At 37.8% G+C, this 16,823-nt stretch overlaps 1 long non-coding RNA gene across 1 annotated transcript; it reads left to right on the top strand.

Moving 5' to 3' along the window:
• Window positions 1-3,796: 3,796 nt before the first annotated feature.
• On the top strand, window positions 3,797-11,453 carry LOC108528923 (uncharacterized). Its single transcript, XR_001885338.1, has 3 exons — window positions 3,797-3,939; window positions 8,885-9,061; window positions 10,398-11,453. It is a non-coding gene; the product is annotated as an uncharacterized LOC108528923 (long non-coding RNA).
• The last annotated feature ends 5,370 nt before the right edge of the window (window positions 11,454-16,823 follow it).

Here is a 16,823-nt window from a genome sequence, read left to right as displayed (position 1 = left end):
ATTACTACTGTAGTGGAAAGTTGACAGTTTCAGCTCTACACCACTTTTGCCTGCTGTGGGGATCTTGTCCAAAACGAGTGTCCCTGGTGAGTCTGTCAATTAGTATATCTACTGCTTTGTTCCCAGGGGTGAGCATGTGATCTCAGGTGGACCAATTATAACAGCCTATCATTCTTGGAGCAGTAATTGGCTTAGAAATGAGCATTTAAAAGATCAACCTGATGTTGGGTGAGAGAATTATCCTTTTTTAAAAAATAAAAATGCTCCTGAATTGGCTGAACTGGAAGAATGTGACTCCAGGTCAATTAGAAGTAGTTTTTCCTACCAAATGATGAGAGTTTGCTTGAATAAGAATGTGAGTATTTGGAGAGAGGCAGAAAGTTGAGATGGGAAAAGAAACTTATGACGTTCTAGATCTAATTGCATTGACTACTGAACTTCCAGCAATGTGAAGTTCCTGAATTTGTTTTTTAATAAGTGAATTTAATTGACAAACAAATTGAATTGAATTACACACACACACAAAATCTTGGCTAATGCAATTATTTCCTTCATTTTCCAGATGAGTAAATTGAAACCCAGAAAGGCTAAGTAACTTGAACTATTTCATAAGTAAGTCAGACTCAAACTCATGTCCTAATACTCTAAAACCTTTGTTCTTTATATCATGCTTTCATTCCTCAGCATCTACTAAAGAAGTCTGGTATTCAGGAAAAACATGACCTCATAAATAGATCAAATATGGCTGAGAATGATCTTACACAAAATACAAAGTTAGCTGAATTGCTTTTGATCCAAATTTATGGGGGGGTCTTTGCAAAATTACAAGGGTCTAAGGTGTCAAACATTAAAAAATAATAGGGTAAGTACTTAAAATGAGAATTTAAATTTTATGTTATCCAAAAACAAGTACATTTGATTCAGTAGTTCTTCAGAATTTTAAGTAAGTTTTGTTAAATTATGGGCAGCCGACACAAACCAATAATGCACAAATCTACCCATGTTCTACTCTGTAGGCTAGCAGAGATACCCTGTTGCAAGTTAACATTTTACAAATGGCAGGCCCTCATAACCTACCCTTAAAGTGGTGGGCTAGTTTGAATGACTAAAACGTGTGTATGTGGAATTTTTCAATCAGACAAATTGATGTAAAGAGAAAATGAAGTCTCCTTTACCATCTGAAGTTCACCTTTACCATAGTGACAAATTAAAACTTGTTTCTTCAGGGTCCCATTATACCTGGAAGTGTTCTTTGGTTTTTCTTTTTTTCTCCTAATCTACCTCTGTTCTTCTTTGACAGAATACTTTCCTATGAGAAAGAATCTGAAGAGCATCATGTTTAATTCTTGTACATTTAAGGAAGTATTAAAGGAAATAAATACAGGAGAAAAGTGAACTGCTAAACATGCCTGAATACATCCTGTCATTAATGTCTGGATTTTATTTTTTACTTTTAATACATATGTTAAAATTTTTAATGTAATAATTAATGTATAAAAATCACAATAACATTTATATAAGTTATATAAGGCACATCTGTGACTCCATCACTGATCTTAACTCAGTCAGCCCTTTCAGGAATGTGATTGTCCCCAAGCCCAGCCTGTGCCTCCACTTTAAGAGGTACCTAACTCCTCTCCTGAATTTTATGCTTGTCATTCTCTTACATTTTTAGAAGTAGTTTAGTTCTTTTTAATTAATGTTTCTCTAACAATAGCATTGTATACTTTTGCTTGATTTTGAACATTCTATTTGTATCATGCTATATGTCATTTTCTATGACTTATTTCATTTCACATTATGTTTCTAAAATGTATTTTTATGCTTGTGAGTAGCTTTAGTTCATTCATTTTTAGGTTGTGTAATATTCCACTGTATAATTATTCTATACTGTAATTAATTTAGTCACTCTCCTGTTGTTGGAAATTGAAAGGTTTTTTTCTTTTTTTTTCAATTTTTGCTGATACAAAGGATACTGTGATACATGTTCTATTCATTTCTCTTGGTATACATGTCCAACAATTGTTCTAGTTTCTAGGGTACCTAAGAGTGGAATTGCTTGGTCTTTGCATGTAAACTATTTAACTAGATATGAAGGTGTCAAACTGTTTTCCAAAGTGATTAAATTGATTTATATTCCCATCAGACGTGTATGAATATCCATTGATTCAAATCTTTACCAATGTTTGGCAATGTCAGACTTCTGTATTTTTGTACATTTAGTCTTTTACAGGTGTACTGTCTTCCTGATGTCTATTCTGTTCTGGTCAATACATTTGACTCTGTGTCTATACCACACAGTATTAATTATTCTACCTTTGACTTTTTTTTTTTTTTTTTTTTTTTTTTTTTTGATAGAGTCTTGCTCTGTGGCCCAGGCTAGAGTGCAGTGGTGTGATCTCGGCTCACTGCAACCTCCGCCCCCTGGGTTCAAGTGATTCTCATGCCTCAGCCTCCTGAGTAGATGGGACTATGGGCCCACGTCACCATTCTAGGCTAATTTTTTTTTTTTTCATTTTAGTAGAGATGGGGTTACACCATGTTGTCTACACTGGTCTTGAACTCCTGAGCTCAGGCAATCTACCCACTCTGCCTCCCAAAGTGCTAGGATTACAGGCATGAGCCACTGCTCTTGGCTGACTTTTTATGTAAGTTATCTTAACAACAAATTATCAATGTTCTCAAAATACACTATTGGGATTTTGCTTTTCAAAAGAGGCCAATGCTACCTCAATCACAACTTTCAAACCTACTAGCTCAAGATTCAATATCCTTTTCCTGGAGTCAGACAGTTGGCCCTGCCAGATTGCTGTGCACTATCTCAGCGTATGATAGGACAATATTGGAGGTCCCAGATGTCTGTTCCTTCTGCCTCCAAGAGGCATCCTGGTCAACACCGTGTTGGCAGGTCAAAACATGTGCTGCTTGGCCATTTGCCCTTTTATGCATGATCCTGTAAGTATCTGTAAGCCACCACTTACTTATCTACTCTCCCAATTATGAGTACCCAGGTTACCTCCAGTTGCTGGACACTACAAACCACCCCATCATCTTTGTGCATATATGCTTACAAACCTGTGTGAGGATTTATTTGAGATATATGCCCAGGAATGAAATGGCTGGGTCATAGGTTATGTAGATATTTTACCTGCTTAAATAAGAACAGCAGCACCAATGTACACTTTCACATTACTCAACATCTTTACCTATGTTTCTCTGCATGCACAGGTATAATGTCTGGGAATTACAGTTTTGGCCTTACTCACACAACCCTCCCGAAAATAATTTCTCAACTCTAGTCCCCATACACCATGAAAAGGGCCTTTCCTTATGACAATGCGGACTTGTGCTGCTTTGTACCACCAGGTCCCTGTCTATCTTTCTGCTTCCTCCCTATGCATGAGGCACCTCACCCTCAAATTTGGGGAGATCTTGTCCAATTTAAAAATTCTACTACTCAATCATGCTAAAATAGAAAGATATGATTGATTTTGATGAGTATCAATATTTGGGATGGGAAGAAGAGATGAACTTTTTTTTTTTTTAGATGGTTAGAAACAACTAAATAGAACATTAAGAAATGTGAGCAAGCACTAGAGTGGTGCCAAAATTGTTCTTCGCTCTGATCCCTCCATTTAACAGAACTGTAAAGCCCTTCCCAGTCTCTCTTCAGCTGGCAGGGCTGTAGCACCTCATCGCCTGCTGTAGGCTCCATGACTCATCTCCAGTCTGCCATCTTGTGGTCCTTCCTGTTGCTGCATTTATACTGGTTTACCCAGAGATTAACAGTGGATTTAGACTCCACATAGCTTGCATCACTGCTCACGTCTCCGTGTAACTCACAATAAAGAGACTTTGGCATCAAGTGTGAGCTTAGGGGTAGAAGAAGGGTATATGTTAGGAGGTGGGAGCGGAATCAATTCTTCAAAGCTTAAGGATGTAAGTCATAAAGACGTTTCCTCGAGCCACTGTTGATTCATTGTTACAGATTCATTATTGCGTTTTCTGCAACACTAAGAAACCATTATTTCTACTAACTTTATAAAAAACATACAAGTAAAGAACAAGTGAAAATCTAGATTTTTTTTTTGATGAACTATGTATACCTTCCTGGAAAATCTGAAGACAAAGACTGTGTTTTACTATTTTCATTTTTGCCCCTACAGTTTCTAGCATAGGCTTGGCACCTTGTAAATATTCAATAAATGTTTGTTGAATGAGTGAATGAATTGATTCTCCTACCAGTCTGAGCTATCAGTTATGTCTCTGTGGCTAGATGGACACCGTGTCTTTCATCCCTGCCAAGAGTTCAACTGAATTCAAGTTTATAAATGGAAATGTGTGTGTATGAAGGAGTTAAAACAATTCGTAAAATATAAAGTTTTAAAAACTACTTTTCCTAGACATAATTATTGTTAATAATTAGGTATTTATCTTTCTAGACCTCTTCAATATTTCTATGTATTTACATATGTAAATATACAAATGTATATACACATGTAGATTTATTAAAACGTAAAAGGGTTTTCTTTGGGAAATAGTTCTTGAATTTGCGTATTTTTCTTACAGTTAATATGTGTAGGAGATGATTCCGTGTCCATATGTAGAAGTCTGTAGCATTCTATTTAGCAGATGCATAGCATTTCATAGTATAAATGTCTCATAATGTTAAAATCATTTCCCCTTTAGTGGAAATCTTTGTTCTTACAATGTTTTCCTGTACAATTCTTGGCCATGAAACTTGGTGCACAATTGTGTCTTTCTATAGGTCAGAGTCCAAGAAGTGGGGTTGTTGGTCAAAGTATATATTGTGTTTAAAATTTTTCACGAATACTCCTACATTTATTATGAATTGATACAAAGGCTTTTTCTCATGAGTTAAGATTAATAAGAAATACTGAAATCAGTGTTTTTGTTTTAATTTTTAGGGATGTGTTTGATATGATCCCAAATAATGTGGCTGACTGAACTTCCTGCTTCCTAATCATTTGTATATCTTCTAGATACTTCTATATATGCTGGCTTAAAAAATTAGCACAGAGGCCGGGCGCGGTGGCTCAAGCCTGTAATCCCAGCACTTTGGGAGGCCGAGACGGGCGGATCACGAGGTCAGGAGTTTGAGACCATCCTGGCTAACACGGTGAAACCCCGTCTCTACTAAAAAATACAAAAGCTAGCCGGGCAAGGTGGCTGGCGCCTGTAGTCCCAGCTACTCAGGAGGCTGAGGCAGGAGAATGGCGTAAACCCGGGAGGCGGAGCTTGCAGTGAGCTGAGATCCGGCCACTGCACTCCAGCCCGGGCGACAGAGCAAGACTCCGTTTCAAAAAAAAAAAAACCAGCACAGAGGAGCATCGCTGGGCTTGGTTTTTCTTTTTCTCATTTCTCCTATGGGGAATTCTAAGCAGCAGGTACGGCCCTGGAGCACTGTGTTTGAGCTCTGAGGGTGGTACTTCTATGGATTCAATTGGTTCACAAAAGAAAATTTTTGCAGTATCAATATTTGATATATGTTTGACTTCATATTATTACATGACATTTCTTTTTGTCATAAAATGATATTTATTATAGAAAATATTTAAAATGCATTAAAGTATTAAAATATAGAAATAAACTATAGTCTCATAAACCAGAGATAACTAACCTTAACATTTTGGTTTATATCCTACCAGATGCATACTGTTTTTAAACAAAATTGGGATGACACTGTATTACCATTTTTAACCTGTTTTTTTCTCTCTACCTAAAAATATATTACAAACTTTCTACTATATTAATATGGCATCATTTCAATGATTGGTTTAGAGAAAGCATAGCCATGTGACACTTTGAGCTGACTCAGAATTTACAACTGGATCTCTGATGCTTCAAACTCATTTAAACACACATGTTCTAAGGCAGAGAAATCCTACTTGGATGTTTGTATGTTCTCTGTCACTATTTAGAATAGCTATATCTTTCTGAGTAGTTATTACATACTAAATGTTTTGCAAAGCACGTGACATTATTTCTAATTGTCAAAACTACCTTCAGAAGTAGGTATTATTGTTAAAATTTTGCAGAAGAGGAAACTGAGATTCAAAGAGATTCAGCAAATTGCTCAAGGACGCACAGTGAGCAATGATAGGGTTTAAATTAGAATCCAGGTCTATCTGCTTGTAAAACTGTTGCTTTTTAAAATTCTAACTACTGTTTTGATCCACGTATATTTTCAAGTGTGACTTCTGTTCTAAAAGTCACTGTCTAATATTAACGTCATAATTGAGTTGAAAGTAATTTCTGAAAGGAATTAAGACGCGTTATTTATTTTTTTTAGCTACGTAAGAAAGTTAAAGCACGAGTGTTTATTTTCTTTTCATTGATGAAAACAACCCTTTGCTTGGGAATGGGCAGAGAACTTCCGTAACAATTGGAACTAGAGCGCCATCTGTTGACTGTAGAGTTCTAGGCATTTAATATAAGAAAATTACAAATTTGATCATCACTATTTCTTTCCTCAACAAAGAAAATGCCCTCAGTTGCTGGGCGCGGTGGTTCACTCCTGTAATCTCAGCACCCTGAGAGGCTGAGGCGGATGGATCACTTGTGGTCAGGAGTTCGATACCAGGCTGGCCAATATGGCGATATTCCATCTCTACTAAAAATACAAAAATTAGCCGCGCGCTGTGTCGCACACCTGGAATCTCAGCTTCTAGGGACCCTGAGGCAGGAGAATCGCCTGCACCCAGGAGGCGGAGGTTGCAGTGAGCCGAGATCACTCCTGCATTCCAGTCTGGGCGACAGAGCAAGACTCCATCTCGAAAAGAAGAAAAGGAGAGAGCCCTCAGCAGCAATCTTGGATGAAATGTCATTAGTCCTGACTTTAAAGATCAATTTATAATTGATTTAAATTTCATTTAGATGAAATTTATAAAACATAAAATCAACCATTTTAAGGTGGACAATTCAGTGTAACATCACCTACTTCTATCTAGTTCCAAAACATTTCCATCAACCCGAAGTAAAGTCCATTACCCATCAAGCATTTTTTCTTGTTACCCCCTCCTCCACAGCCCTGACCACTGTCAATCTGCGTTCCGTTTCTATAAATTTATCTATTCTGGATACAGTATTTCACATACATGGAATCATACAATACTTAATGTTTTGTGTTTCGCTTCTTTCATTCAACATGTTTTGTAGATACAGCTACATCATAGCATGTTATCAGTACTTCATTTCTTTTTATGGTTGAATATTATTCGATTTTGTAGATACATACACAATAGAATAGATATCCACAGTCGGTTTATCTATTCATCTGTTGATGAAGATTAAGGCTGTTTCTACCTTTTGGCAATTGTGAATTGTGCCGCTGTGAGCATGAGTTACATGTACCTATTTGAGTACCTGTTTTCAATTCTTTGAGTAAATATCTAGGAATGGAATTGCATTAGCCTTGATTTTCAAATGAAAATGTGGATGAGAAATACATGACAATAGACTCAAAGATGTTTGATGCAAAGTAAAATAATTATTTCAACAGCAGGAAAAAAATTAGTAATGAATCTAAGGATGAACATTTTCTTATGCTTATCCACCACAGTGAGAAAGAAATATTGAAAGGTCTGCCTGGTTTGAAAAACTCACTTAACCTCAGCAGCCCTCAAATAACTTATCTTTACAATGAGGACAATGCAACTTACCTCACAGATTTGCCCTGAGGATTAAATTAGAAAATACAGTGCTTTGCACAGTGCCAACACATGTCAATTTCCTTGTCCTTTCTTTCTGCCATGACTTTTGATTCCATTTACCTGGAATTTCAGAATGGTGTGCACTTTCCGCAGCAAAAGTAGTCTCTGAGTAACGAGAGGGGAGTTGAATGGAGTGTTGATCCATGCAGTTGATTAGCATGATAGCGATGTTGTTTATCTTCCCCTCTGTGGCTGTTTGTGTCAATGTACATGAAATTCAGTTTTTCTCTTCTAGAGACAACTTGCTATATTTCTGTTTTAAGAGGAGTTCATCACTCTGAAAATGATCTCAGAAGGGCTTGTGAGATGTTTGACAGAAACTGTATTTTAAAACATTTTGTCTTTTGTCTAGTAAACATGCTGATTCTTGTTTTTCAAAATGTAATGCTCATGCAAAAGAAATGCAAAAGTATATCCAATGTGTTATTAACTTTCAGGTATTCCTCTGAAGCTTGCTGAATTGCAAAATCTGCGTGCCCAAGAGAAACCATAGCTTTACAACCTTGCAAATATAGTCTGAATCTTAGTTTTGAGGAAATTTTAATTGTAAACGATTGAGGGAAATGCTTATCTGTGACTGGCTTGGCTTGGTTAGCACATTTATTTCCAAAATAAAATTAACTTCAGGGTTTCAAAAAATCTCTCTCTCTCTGCCTGTTTCTTTCTCTCTGTCTCTTTGTGTGTGTTTATGTTTTCAAGATGAAGGCCTTTATAGGAGGCAAAAGAGAAAAGCTAAGCCAATCTTAGAGAGAAATAAAGAAATATCTATAGTAGGATGTACAGCATATAAAATCAATGCAATTTGATGCATTTTTTTCCAGAAGGGCAGGACAAGAGACAAGTAACTGCCCCCAGGGACTCACTCAGCCTTGACATATGCTTGAACACATAGATTTCATGTTGAACACTAGCTGTTGTACATTTAGTTAATGCTAAATGCTATATTCTTTATCTTCTTCTGCCAGGACACCATCTTGTCTAGTGAATAATATTATTCCCAACTTATAGACGAGAAGACCTGGACTTAGAGAGATAACTAACACGTTCAAAGTTTGCAATTCTACGGTGGAAGAGCTGGGATTTTTACCTAGGTCATTGTAACTTAACTCCTATGTTTTCTCTCTCTCTCTCTCTCTTTCTTTTTGTCTTAGGGTGAAGAAGAGTGCTTACCAGATTCCTTTCTGGTCTGGAAAAGGAAATTCCTTCTTTTGTGGATGTCATCTTTACCCTCTCTCGGTAAAAAATTTTTCAAGTGACTCCTAAGATGGAGAGAGCATTGGAAGTCATCTGGCCCATTTCCCTCATGCAACTCAAAGCTTCTTTGTAAGGTAGGGTACCATTTACTTTTATAAGGCCAACTTTGGGGAGTTTACTACTTTATAAAGCAATCTATCGGATACTTACAGTCACAATTGTGAAGAATTATTTGATACAACTCTTTGAATGATCAGTTTTGCCTAGTAAAACCTTAAAATTATTTTTTAGTTATCTCATTTATTAAATTGTTCCTTTGTTCGTTCACTCAAAAATATTAATTAAGCCAGGCTTGGTCTTTTTTAGCTTTGAAATTACAGTCCTAGATGGTTGTGAATACATATTTTATTCTACAAACCCTGTTGCTTCTAGTTCATATGGAATTTGCAGGTAACTAAAACTCTGTCTTTTTTCCCCAAGAACTGTTGCTTACTCAGATCTGTTCTATTTAACCTGCAGTTAAACTTTTCCCTTAAACTGAAGCATTGAATTGTTCAGTTTCAACTCTTCTGTCAACTTTTTGAATGCTAATTAATACCGAAGAAGGTACTCTAGTTTTCTGGTGTCTGCAAGATTGGTACACATGTTGTCTTTCTCTTCATTTATGTGTTCATGAAACATACTAGATAGAAGAGGGTAAAGTTCAGAATGCTGAGGTTCTGTAGTACAGATCTCTCCAATGTTTTTACACCTAATACATTACTTAACATTTTGTGGAGTGGATTTACTCAAAGAAACGAATCCAACAGCCTATGTGCCTTAATTTTGCTTAAAACTATTCATGAGAAGTGGTTAAAACCCTTGCTAAGTTCCTATGAAAGAAGCTTGACCTCCTGGTGTAATTGTCTCAAGTCTGCCTTGCTTGGCCAAGGACCCAGACTTTAGGCACAATCCCAGAAGATAGGGTCAAGTTCAGAGGCTTATAGGTACAATATCAGGAGAGATACAAGCAACTCTCATAAAAGTAGAAATGAAGTCCATCTTGAATTACTTTATTTTTGTTTAATCTTTACTGGCTGTAATTATCTACCATCTCATGTTTGGGATAGCCACAGCATATTTTAAGTACAATCTTCTAGAATTGTTCTTGGAATAAATTACTTTCCCTAGGGCAAGCTGTGCCATTATTTTTCTTCTCCCTCTGTGCAGCTCCATGATCTTCAATTGTCACTTGGGTTAACACAGTCACTCATGTCAGGCTCCTAGAGGCTAATTCCTGTACGTCAGAAACTTGGGACATGTTTTGAAATACTCACTGCTTCCTATTATCCTAGTTAAATAATCAATTTAGAATTTACTCTTTTTCAGTTTCAGTAAGTATGATTTGCATTTATTTATGGGAGTCAAGCAATATTGTTTAATCTCTATCTTTTTTTGCAAGTAAGAGGAACTCTTTGTTTTATTTTTTAGAAAAATACTCCCAGAAGTTTGTTTGCATTATGAAGATCAGGTCTTGAGAGATCCAGTCTGGCTCTTCCCTGTACAAAACATTTCTCACAAACAGAATATGGACAATTGCTAAATGTCAAAGGTAAAGTTATTATGGGAACTCCTTCAAAAAGTTCAAGTGAGAGCTCATTCTATGAGGGACCATTTACACCTAAGTTTTTTGTGTGTGCTATGTTACTTATTCTGAAGTGGTTGATCCAATTACTAAAAGGGAATATTACATTACCTTTTATTTCCTATAGCATCCATTCTGACCCCTTTATCAGTTTAATTATTCCCTGATTCCATTCTTCATTCACTCATTTATTTGAGAAATATTTATTGACCAACAAGTATGCCAGATCCTATTCTATGTGTAGGGACTATAAAGTTGAACAAGACAGAGGAGGTACCGGCCTCAGAATTTACATTCTAGTAGAAGATGAGAAAGTAAAAATAAACACATGGAAACATGAATGAACTGGATATTACAGACTGTGATAGGTGTAGTTTGGGTAAAGCACAGGGTGCAGTAGTAAAGATAAACTGGGCTCAGAGTGGAGCTATTTTAGATGGAATGGAGATCTCTGAGGAAATGAAATTTGAGCTGAGACCTAAAAGGTCACCCAAGGACTCATGGGAAACCTCAGTTGTTTGTGTCAAAATTTAGCTTCATGAACTCCAGGCCCTTGCAAATGATGGTTACCAGGTGAGAAATGTCTCACTGGCAACAGAAGTTGGCAGACCCAGCTCCAGTTCCATCCCGGCCAACATGCCAATGTCATTAAAATAAGGCCATTCATGAAGGTGGAGACTATTACTAGAAACAAGCATTCTCAAGTGCCATTCGAGTGCTAGGCCCTCAACACTGGGCATAACACTGTTCCATGTGGCTTTTGAGAGCATGTACTGAGGCATGACCAAAAAAGTTAAGTCCCATGTAAGTGATGCAACTGCTCCCCAATTACTGTGGAAGTATCTGCAGACTATTGTGCGTGTGTGTTTGTTTGCTTTAGTGAATAAATTCAGTCAACCAACCATCTAGCTATTGACTAAATCCGTTCTTTTTCTTCCAAAATAACTGTCTATTGGCTGAAGTTTACTGGTTTTTATTTCTATTTGCATACGTAATTTTCTAAACCCCATCCTTATGGAACCTTCTCTAAGTTCCTCTCTATGGCCCTGTTCTATGTTCATATGGATGGATACACACAAAGACACAAATACACCAAACTAAGTTTAGAACAGTCTGGTGCCTGCCTAAGACTTCAGTCTCATCTCCTGCTTCTACCCTCTTTAGTTTAAGAGAAACAGGTAACATTACTGAGTGCCAAGTACTGTGCTAGTAGCTTTGCATGCATTTTTTCATTTTATCTTCACAAGTTTCCTCTATCACCATGATCTGTATGTTTGACCATTGTGTTTCTTCCACCTGAAATTCCCTTGGTACTCTGCCTGGGAAACTGTTACTCATTCTTCAAATCTCAACAGAATAATCTCCTCCTCTGGAAAACTCTCCCTATTTCCCTAGGAAGAAGTAATCCCTTCCTCAGTTCTGCTTTGATTATAACTTTATAAGCACCTGTCACTCTGCATGGTATTAATCCACTGTCATGTCCATTTCCTCCACTGGGATGTAAATTGCTTATGGGCAATAATTAGGCTCTGAATCATTTTATAATGTGGCCTAAGACAGTGTTTGGGACATACTATGGGCTCATCAGATGATGGCTGAGTAGAATTAAATTGAATCAAGTTGAAGTTATCATTTTGATGTTTATCAGTTAACATGTGTAGTGTGTTAAATGGTGGTCACTAAAAACATATGTCTGCTCCCTAACTCCTGAAACCTGTGAATATAACCTTACATGTTAAGAGGAAATATGACCTTAAATGGATCTGGAGACAAGGAGCTTATCCTGGATTATCTGAGAGGACTCTAGATGCAATTGCATGTATTCTGATAAGTGGAGAGAAACAGAAGAGGAGGATGCAATGCAACCATGTAGGCAGAAGTTTGAGTGGTGCAGTCACAAGCCAAGGAGCCCCTGGGGCCATCAGAAGTTGGAAGAAGCAAGGAATGGATTCCTCCCTAGTGTTTGGAAGGAGTGTGCGCTTGCCAACACTTTGGTTTGAGACTTCTGGCCTCCGGAACTGTGACAGAATAAATGTCTATTGTTTTGAGCCACCCAATTGTTGCTAATTTGTTAAAGCAACCCTAGAAAATTAATACAGCATCCGCAATAAAATTTCCCAAAATATATGTTCCTGTGAAATGGAAGAGTTCTAGGGATCTAGTAGCATATAAGGAACCCAGAGAAGTTATACAAGTTTTTCCCTGAAAGTCTTTTGAGATTCTTTAGTGGGCTAAGGTGCATTGTGAATCCCAAAAACTTTAGCATTTTCAGCATCTTTTATCACAGAATCCTTTCCCCACCCATGGAATTATATACTAACCTATTTTTGTAGATGTTGATATTCTGTAGAACAGAGTTTTGGGGTCTATATGACTTAAGATCCTTCTACAATGGAACACAGTCAGGACGGTATTTAGAGGAGGTATAGAGGGCATCGATCTTGCAATATATACTCAGAAAATTACCACGGTCAGAATAAAACGCTTTTGCAAATATTTAGTGTTTGCTTGGCACTGCTTCTCTTAGGTTTAGCTTTGCAAAATTTTCCTCAGGTATCATTTTTATTGTTGCCATGGAGCCAATTCGCTTCTCAAGGCAAGTTGGTGATTGGCCTAAGGGAAACTATTGAGAAAAAATGGACAGCTCAAGATGTGATTTGAAACACTGATGTTCTTTCTTGGTGCACTCAACTCCTCTCTCTGCTATTATTTTTCTTCTTCACTCTCCTGGAATCTCCCTCTTTCCCAGTGTAAGTGAGAGTCTAATAGCTCATGATGCAGCTTGGTTTGTTGTGTATTGAAGTAACAGTAGCTGCATTTGTTTTGGCAAACCCGTCATCATTTATCTGAAGCAAAACAATGGCCTCTTTATTGTTTAATCCAGTTCCTGAGGCTGGATTAAATAAGACAACTGAAGCTCAGATAGGTAAGTGGCTTGGCCTTTGTCACCTAGCAAGGCACTGCTAGCCAGACACACAATCTCACTTAGTAATTTCTGCGTAGTGCCTCCTACTAGACAAGCCAAGGCCCAGGGCACTGCACTCTGCATGGGGTGGAAGTAGGGTGTAGCACTGGAATGGAGGTAGTGGTGGAATGCCGTACTTGAAGCCAAGGAGAGAACACTCAAGAATCCATAGCCCCAGGAGAAATAAAGTCAAAGGTAACCAAAATTCAAAGGCAGTAATCATCGAGAGGGACTCAGTAGTGAGAGAGAATTCATGGACAAGTGGCAGGTCAGAAACCAGGGAAGTCAGGGCTGCTAGAAATTTGCAGGCAGCAGGCAAGATCCCTAGTCTTTATACAACCCTGGTCTTTCTGTAAAAGGCTGGAAAAAAATGTCTTTTTCAAACATGCGGTATTCAAATGTGCCATAGTTGTTCTGTTTTGAGAAACCAGAATGGTCTGGCTTTTGTACAGAAATAAGGAGAATATCATCTTTTGCTGCTCAATGATAAATGTATTGCCTTACCTGAGCCTGGAAGACACTGCTGTGCATGTGCCCAATGTCTCACAATGCTTCCTTTGGGCAGTTTAGTTTGGTGTGTGACCTCTGACCTCAAAGTATCTGAATAGAAAACAAAACCACACTAGTTCACGCTACCTATTCTTCTTTCCTCCAAGCAAGTACACTCAACATGCTAAGTCCAAACTGAAAGATCTGAGAGAACACCCTATTTGTAAGCTAAAAAGTTAACCTGCCATGATATGTATATATGTTGGTGTATATATACATATATTTATGTGTGTGTGTGTGCATGCACACATGTGTGAGGTGTGTAATATATATATAACTTTATATCTGACCACGTTTTGCATGCCATGTTCTCACAAAGCAACACAATGAGGGCTTGATGTCATTGCATGTGCAGTGGTGTTGGCTCTACAGGAGAAGAAGAGCTCTGAAGTTATAAAGTTTGGAAGTTTATGGGACATCCATCCATGTTTTGTTCTGGAAAGAGGAAGAAAGAAATACTTTACTCTGGAATGGAAAAAAAAAAATGTTTGTGGAGAAGAGGGGAGGGTTTTTATTTTACCACCCTAGACTATAAACAAATGGTTTCAGGGACAGAAAAACCCTGAGGTCTCTATCTTTAGGTTTAATACTATGGTCCAAATATGTGTGTATCCTCAAAATTCATGCGCCGAAATCCTAATCCTAAAGTGACAGTATTAGGAAGTGGGGCCTTTGGGAGGTGATTAGAGGATGAAGGTGGAGGCTTCATGAATGGGATTTGTGTCTTTATAAAAGGGCCTGAAGGAGCTTTTTTACCCTGCCACCATGTGAGGACACAGTGAGAAGGCACCATCTATGAACCAGAAAGCAGATGCCCTAACTAGACACTGAATATGCTGGCGCCTTGATCTTGGACTTCTCAGCTCACAGAACTGTGAGAAATAAATTTCTATTGTTTGTAAGCTACCCAGTCTATGGTACTTTCTTATAGCAGCCCAAATGGACTAACACGTTTGATATTCAATCAAATGTTCTTTGTTCAGTGTTGTTTGTTCATAAAGCTCTGACCATGAGAAAACATGAAAATATTTGTGGAACACTGTCTCCCAACACCAAAACTCATCTTCTCTCTCTTTAAAATAAAGGTATTTCCAGAACATCAATAGATGCTGGGGTAAGTAAAGGAGGGAGAGAAAAAAAATGAAAAAGGAATGAAGCTATTGTACATATGAGCAGTGCCTGGGATCTAGTTCAATGAGCCTAAAATGCCTGTTGCTATCATGATAAGTTACACACATGTCAATGTGAACTCTCACTAACCAAGGAGAAAACTGAGATAACTATTATTATTCTCTCTCTCCTCCCCTCCCCTCTCCTCCCCTGCTTCCCTCCCTCCCTCCCTCCCGTCCTTCCTTGTTTCCTTCCTTTTCTCTTTGTTCTTTCTTTCTTTTGTTCTTTCTCGTTCTTCTTTTTCTTTTTCCTTCCTTCCTTCCTTCCTTCCTTCCTCTATTCTTTCTGCATCAGATGGTTAACAAAATAGACATAGTCTTGGAGCAAGTCTGGAGTGGCACAGAGACCATCTGTAAGCAAAGCATCAGAAAAAATTATTACTTATAATTTTATTAATAATTATGAAAGAGGAGCCCATGGTACTCTTAAGAGTGTATAATAAGAAGAAAATATCTCATTTGAAAGTGTTTTAGAGTTTCCAGACTTAGCAGATAAAAACACAGGACACCAATTAATTAGAATCTCAGATAAACAATGAACTGTTTAGTATAATTATGATTCATGCAGTATTTGGGACACAGTTATAAAAAAGTTTATTCATTGTTTATCCAAAATTCAAATTCAACTGGGCTCCTATGTGTCGGGTAGAGGAGGGGGTAGCTAAAAAGCTTACTCCTGGGAAGTGACATCTGAACTGAGACCTAAAGAATGAGTTGGTGTTATCCCAATTCAAAGGTTTGGGGATGGAAACAGAGGGTAAGGATAGGTAGACCAGGCAATCATGGTCAGACTGTAAAAAGTAAAGGGGAAAATGGCATTCAGAAAAGCCAGAAAGATTAGGCCCTGATAGGCCAGTTTAAAGATGTCAGATGTTAAAGAGACTGGGGATGGATGTTAGAGTGTAGGGGCTGGCCCAGGGGCTACAATGAGGTGCCCACTGAATTTAGGCAAGTCAATTCACTTCTCTGGGTCTCAATTTTGTCGTGGGTCAAATGGATGTTCAATTGTTGGAAAATGAGATAATTGAACACAAATTCTGAAGGGCTCACTGGGAAGAACACTCAAAGTTGTCTAATATGAAATCCTCAAGCTACAGATGAAACTGAGACTTAGTCAAGGCATTGGCCCCGAATGATGAAAAGTGGAGAAGACTTTGGAGTCAGACAGTCTTAAGTTCAAAGTCTGGCTCTGTTGCTTGTCTGCTGGGTGACCTTAGGTAACAAGTCAACCTCTCTTTGAGCCTTTACACTTCTCCAGTGTAGAATGGGATAATATCTTCCTTCCTGAGTCATTGTTAGGGTTTGTGACAAAATGAAGAGAATCATGACAATGAGCCTTGGTGCTTATCCAATGATTTGCTCATGCAGATTGGTTCTCTGTTCATTGTTTTAAAGAATTTTGGAAACCTTTAGTGAGAGACTAGAAGGTGAAGGGGAAGAGAAGCAAACTGTAGCTAAAGGCACACATTATGTATGTCAAACTGACCACCAATGACTGTCCCTCCTCCCTACTTTTATAAATAGTTGATCTGTCAGTTCTGGGGGCTCAGGGAAGAAATGAATTCAAACAGCAGATGCCATGAGACTCT

Source organism: Rhinopithecus bieti, unplaced genomic scaffold (genome assembly GCF_001698545.2).
Source record: "Rhinopithecus bieti isolate Rb0 unplaced genomic scaffold, ASM169854v2 scaffold_5942, whole genome shotgun sequence".
Lineage (NCBI taxonomy): Eukaryota > Metazoa > Chordata > Mammalia > Primates > Cercopithecidae > Rhinopithecus > Rhinopithecus bieti.
This window is presented reverse-complemented; position numbering and strand designations above follow the sequence as displayed.